General features: G+C 59.4%; 1 protein-coding gene across 1 annotated transcript in view; it reads left to right on the top strand.

Moving 5' to 3' along the window:
* The first annotated feature begins 3,930 nt into the window (after window positions 1-3,930).
* RAI1 (retinoic acid induced 1) overlaps window positions 3,931-6,383 on the top strand; it is a 120,808-nt gene continuing 118,355 nt past the window's right edge. Inside the window, exon 1 of the mRNA XM_042967242.1 lies at window positions 3,931-4,002. The gene's annotated coding sequence lies outside the window, so the exon portion shown is untranslated. The remainder of the gene's footprint in view (window positions 4,003-6,383) is intronic.

Raw genomic sequence — 6,383 nt, 5'->3', positions numbered from 1 at the left:
TGACTCTTGATTTCAGCGCAGGTCATGATCTCATGATTTGTGGGTTCGAGCCCCACATCGGGCTCTGCACTGACCGTGACAGAGCCTACTTGGGATTCTCTCTCTCTGCCCCTCCCCTGCTCTTGCTCTCTCTTTCTCTCAAAATAAATAAATAAACTTAAAAAGAAAAAACAAAACAGGTATTTCAACTCACCAAGAACTTAGATTCCTTAAAGGTACTCAACTCCAGATTTTCAAACACTTTGCTCTCCTCTCCAGTCCAAACAAACCCAGCACCCTGGATTCCACATTCAAGCTGCAAGTTTGAGACTTGTACCAACAGCGTCTTTACTGGGAGTCTGTTGAACGGTGGCCCCCTCCCTCCTGGCCCTCTTACCGCATCTGGCTAAGGATGACGAAGCAGTTCTCAGCAGAAATCTCTTGGGCACTGGCTTTGCTGACAGTGACCCCTGTTCAGTTCCCTGCTCTCTTCTGAGAAGCCCCATGCCCTCCCCTGACTAAAACACACTGGGGAAAATCACTCTTCAGATCTCAGCTCACAGGTCACCTCCTTCAGGAAGCCTTTTGGGAATTCCTTGACAGGCAACGGGTGAATAAACTCATGTGCTGGATGACCTTGGACAAGTGACTTCACCTCTCTGAGCCTTGATGATTTTCTTATCTGTAAAAGGAGTTATGATGAGGGAGAATTCAGAGAATGCATGGAGTGTGAGGCTAAACAATGACTCACAAAGATATTCATGTCTTAATCCCTGGGCCCCGTGGATGTTCTCTTATATGGAAAAAAAAAATCGGGGGTGGGGGGAGGGGGTGGGGGTGGTGTCCTTGCAGGTGTGATTAAATTAAGGGTCTGGAATATACAGGTGTCCCTAATGTAATCACAAAGGTCCATAGAAGAGGAGGCAGGAAGGTCAAGGGAGGAAGTAGGAGGCGGGACAACAGAAGCTATTGTTTTCTTGCCTTTTCTAGCTTCTGGAGGTCACCACGCCATCACAAGCCATGAAATGCAGGTGGTCTCCAGAAGCTAGAAAAGACAGGGAACAGATTCTTCCCTAGAGTCTCCAGAAAGAGCCAGCCCTCCCAACACCTTGACTTTAGCCATGGGAAGCTGATTTCAGACTCTTCTGACCTCTAGAACGGTAAAGAGTAGATGCGTGTTGTTTTAAGCCACTGAAATTGTGGTCATTTGTCACAGCAGCTGCAGGAAATAATACATACGGAAGGCAGCGGGTGCACGTAGGTGCTCGACAATGGCAGTTGTTGAGTATTTGGACCCCACGCAATCTCCTTCCCGCAGCGAGGCCGCCTCCTCCAGCTCCCACTGAGGTTCCTGGCGTCAGGCCTGCCCCTGGGCTCTCCCAAAAGCAGGTTAAGGCAGGGAGGGCAGGAGAGTGGACCATGGTGGGGGTTAAAAAGCCCCTGAACGGATGAAAGCAGCCATTCCCACTCAGCTGGTATTTGACCTCTGGGCTTAATGCTTCACCCACCTTACTTAATTCAATCCTCTCAACAACCCCAGGAAGCAGGTACTGCTGTGACCCCCATTTTACAGATGAGGAAACCGAGACTCAGCAAGTCAAGTGGTCTGCCCAAAGCTGGCACAAAAGAGCCAGATTTAGAAACCAGGTTGGTCTCCCCCCAGCTCCCCCCAGAATGTGTGCTTAGAACTAGCTTAAAACGGTGCAGCTCACTTTGTGACCCAGCCCCCGCCTCGCTCTTACCATTCGCCACTCTCCGTGGGAGATAGGTGACTGAGCCTCAGTGGGAAGGGTGCAGGTCTTGGCTCTGACACGTTAGCTTGGGAACCTGGGCGGGTGATTTCACCACTCTGTGCCACATGAACAAAATGTGATGAGTGAGCCAGCCTCACAAAAGGGCTGCCAGGATCGAATGAGACAACCCATACAAAGAAGGACAGTATCTCAGGGCACCTACGTGGCTCAGTCGGTTGGTGAAGCAGCTGACTCTTGATCTCGGCTCAGGTCACGATCTCATAGTTCGTGAGTCTCAGCCCCGCATCTGGCTCTGCACTGATGGTGTGGAGCCTGCTTGGGATTCTGTCTTTCCTTCTCTCTGACCCTCACCTGCTTGTGCTCTCTCTCTCTCTCTCAAAATAAATACATAAGCCTTAAAAAAGAAAGAAAAAGAAAGAAAGAAAGAAAGAAAGAAAGAAAGAAAGAAAGAAAGAAGAAAGAAAGAGAAAGAAAGAAAAAGAAAGAGAAAGAAAGAAAGAAAAGGAAAGAAAGAAAAAAAGAAAGAGAAAGAAAAAGAAAGAAAAAGAAAGAGAAAGAAAAAAGAGAAAGAAAGAAAGAGAGAAAGAAAGAAAGAAAGAAAGACAGACAGTATCTGGCACAGAGTAAGGGCACTGTACCTACTACAGCCTATTTTACCAATGAGGAAGCTGAGGTTAGATAGGGGACCTCACTAGCCCCGGGTCACCTGGGAGCTCTGATGCTCTGCCCTCCCCTCCATAGGACCAACAGACCCCAGAGGCTGGGGGGGCTGGTGGGGAGGCTCCCAGAGCAGGTGTCTGTGGGTTTCTGCCTGAGCCCTGGTGAGTCAAAGCGTTAGAGCAACAATTGTCTATAAGTTCACAGGCTCATTCACTCACTCGTTTATTCAACATTCCTCTGCTTAAAATCTGCCAAGGGCTTCCTTCCCGCGGCACCAGAATCGCATCCAAATTCCTCACCAGGCCCTCTGTAGCCTTGAAGACCGAGGTCTTCCCTTACGGTTCTGCCTTCAGTGTGCCCACCATCTATCTCCTGGCCCTTTACACATCGAGCTGTCTCCTGCCTCAGGGCCTTTGTACTTGATCTTCCCTCTGCTGGGAATGGTCTTCCCCTGGCTCTACTCATGGCAGGCTGCCTTCCTGTTTTTCAGTTCTGTGCTCAGGCCTCCTTCTCTCACTTCCAGCTAAGTAGCCCCTCTCTGTCACTTCACCTGCTAATTTGCTTCCTAGGACTCATTACTCCCTGAAATTATCTTCTTTACGTATGTAAGCATTTGTTTGTTGTCTGTCTGTCCCCCACAGGAGGTTAGCTCCCTGACAGCTTGGGACCATTTGTGTCTGTTGATTCCCCAGCACCCAGCAAGGTGCCGGGAACCCAGTAAGTGGAGAAATTTATGTCCGACCTGTTGAGTTTAGACGTCAAAAATGTTTCCCACCCTGTAAAGAGGAGGTCACGGTGACGGCTGATGGTGGGGCGAGGGTGGGAGCCTGGCCTAGGAACCAGGCCAGAGACTGGAAGCATCTGAGGGCAAGGTGCCAGTCCAAATCCGCCCGAGGTTCCAGCCCTCACCCAGCCCCCAGTCCCACGGCGTCCCCAGGACCCAGGCGGGGCGTGCGAGTCCGGGAGGGCTCCACCTGGATCCCACGCAAGGCGCCCTCCCCCCAAAGCCGGCGGGCAGGCGGGGGGGGGGGGGGGGGGGGGGGGGGGGGGGGGGGGGGAGGGGGGTGACGCGCAGTGGGGCGCGCGGACCGCCAGGGGGTGCTGTCGGGGCGCGCACGGCCCACCTGGCGCCCGGGGCCTCGAGCGAGCGCAGCCAGGCCGCCCGGGAACTTTTTTCCTCCTGCTCTCGCTCTCCTTCTCCCCCCGCGCGTCGCCCGCCCGCCCGCCCGCTCGCTCTTCCTGTGCGGAGGGGATCGCATTTCCCCGCGGCACCCGCGGACACCAGGCAGGCCCGGCCGGGTGCGCGGCCAGGGCCCGCTCCCCGCGCCGCCCGCTCCCCGCGCCCCCGGGCGCCGCCCCCGCCGCGGCTGGGCTCGGAGAGTCGAGGCGGAGAGCGAGGCGGCGGCGAGGGCGAGAGGCGAGCCGAGCAGGCCGCCCTGCCCGCCGCCCGAGCGCCGGCGCGAGGAGGGGGCGCCGCGGCCCACCCTCCTTCCTGCCTGGCCGCCGGCCGGCCGGGCCGCCGCGCCCTGACCCCCATGGCCGCCCGGGCCTGCGGGCCGCGAAGTCGCAGCGCGAGACCCAGGACCCCCGAGTGAGCGCGGGCGCCGAGGTGAGCACGGAGCGCTGGGGCGCGGGGGCTGCGGGGGGCGCTGCCGGGGTGGGGGCGGCGCGAGGCGGCGGGAGCCGAGGCAGGGTGAGGAACGGAGGCGGGCTCGGGGGCCGAGCGCGCCGCGGGCCGCGACGTGGGGGTCCGCGGGGTCACCGCTTTGTGTGGTGTGGGGGTGCGCGAGGTCACCGGAGGGCCGCCCCGGGGGCGGTGCGTGGCGTGGGGGCGCGAGCGGCGAGGGGCGCGTGTGGCCCGGGGCTGTGTGTGCGCCGGGGCGCGGAGTGCTGCCGCGCGGGGCGTGGGGACGCGGGGGGACACTCGCCCGGCGCCGGGGCGGGAGGGGAGCTTTGTGAGTGCGCCCGGGGTGGGGGGCGGGGAGCCGACTTGAGCGTGTGGGACTCGGGGCCTGGCGTGCGGCACGGCGTGGGAGGCAGGGCGCCGGGGGCGGTGAGGGCCGTGCGTGGGGGAGATGGGGCGCGCCGGGGGTCCCCGCGGTGCCCCCACGCGGGCATCGGCGCCCGGGCCTGTGCGCAGGCCCCGCGACCGGGCAGGAAACGGCCCTAAGGCCCGGGGAGCTCCGGCGCGGCCAGGCCCCGGGCTCACGGGCCCTTCGGGGGTGACGTCACGGTCGGGGGCACCGGACGCGTGAGCCCCGGGCCCCCGGACAGCGGCGCGGCGAGCCGGCCGGGTCCACGGCCCCCCGCGCCCTAGGAGGCAGGGGCCCGGGGAGGAGACGTGGAGGCCGGGCGCCGGGCGGCGTCGCCGAGTGCGGAGGGGGCGAGGGGGTGTCAGGGCGCGGGGGTGACATTTGGAGCCTTGGTCGCGCCGGGGGCCTCGGAGGAGGGGCGGAGGGGAAGCGAAACATCAGTCAGGCCCGAGGCCGCTGCGGCCCCAGCTTCCTGGGGCGCCCGTTTTCCCAGCGAGCCCGTTTCCCTTCTGGGGGCTCTGAGTCCACGCCGAGGGCCGGAGTGCCGGCCGGAGCTGTGCCCTCTTGGAAGCCCTCGATCGGGGGCGGAGGGGGCGGGGAGCGCTGGGGTTTCGGCTCCGGACGGACAAAACCGAGCGTAACAATGCGCTATTGGGGGGCTGGGGGAGGGGAGGCAGCGCGCCTGAATGGCGGACCCGGGCCCCGAGCTGCCCCGCTCGTAGCTCTCCCTCCCGCAGCGCCTTTCCCGTGGTTTCGGCAGGCTCGGATCCCAGGACCCACGCGGGACCCGCACGGTTCCCTCCCACGCAGAGTGCCGCACCTCCACCCCCCTCCTGCTTTTATTTCTCCAACGCAGCGGTGTGTTGACGATTCAAGGGCATTACATCTGGTTGCAATCCAGTTTTCATGCCGCTGCCGGGCTGTTAAAACCTCGCGCTGACGTCAGAGCAGGGGAATTACTTCTTTTTTATTTTATCTTTTTTTAGTTGTCTGCTGCCCTGGGAGGGGAGGCGGGGGTGAGTTAGGCGAGCTGCGAAGTGGGGGCGCCAGCGCCCTGGGAGCCCCAGGCCGGGGGCTCTGCTTCCCTTCCCCCACCCCATTCTCCATAAAGACCTCTCTCTGCCCAGGTCGGGCTCACCCAGGGTGGGGGCAGCCCTCGCTGCAGACTCAGTGGAGGCCCCTCCCGATTGACCACACAGCTGTGTTTCCAGAGGCTTCCCTGGGATGTGGCTCTGGGGATGTGGAAGCTGGAAAAGAATCTTGTTTCCCACCCCGCCCGTTTGACGGCAGAGGGTGTACATGGGACCCCAGGAGCATCCTTAGGAGCTCTGGGTGCCACAGAGGAGTGAACACAGACCTTCTGGTCTCTGGGAGGCTGGTTCCCAGAAATCTGGCCAAGCCTCTCACAGGCAAAAGCCTTGGAGGGAAGCAGTCTTATCAAGAGATGATCCAGGCCCCAGAAGCCAACTCTGGAGTGGGCTAAATAGGGCTTTTCCAAGAACCAGGGGCCCCTCTGGCTTCTTCCCAGAGTTGGAACTCACCCACTCAGACCGGACCAAGAGGCTCTTGCAGGTGCCCCCTCCCCCATTCCTTTCAGACGCCCCCCCCCCCCAAGTCTCTACCCATGGTTTTCAAACTCTTGCCAGTAGGAAGAAGTACATGTTAGGTCACAATTCTGTTCACCCCACTATCTAAAACTGAAACAAAAGTTGAGTGAAATAACTCTATCCTCTACTTTGCTGAGCGGATACTTTCTGTTCTAGCCTATTTGAAAAAAAATTTTTTTTAAATGCCGGTTGCAGCCCACTAAATTGATTTCACAATCCACGAATGGGTCATACCCAGACTTAGAAGAAAACAGTCCAACAAAATGAATCTGGCTTCTATTCATTCCACACACATAAACTGAGGCCCTGACAAGTTCTCCCTTTTTAAATTACTCGACTAACACGTGGAT

This window comes from Panthera tigris, chromosome E1 (genome assembly GCF_018350195.1).
Source record: "Panthera tigris isolate Pti1 chromosome E1, P.tigris_Pti1_mat1.1, whole genome shotgun sequence".
In the NCBI taxonomy this organism is placed as follows: Eukaryota; Metazoa; Chordata; class Mammalia; order Carnivora; family Felidae; genus Panthera; species Panthera tigris.
Note: the sequence above shows the minus strand (reverse complement) of the source record. Positions and strands in the feature narration are given on the sequence as shown.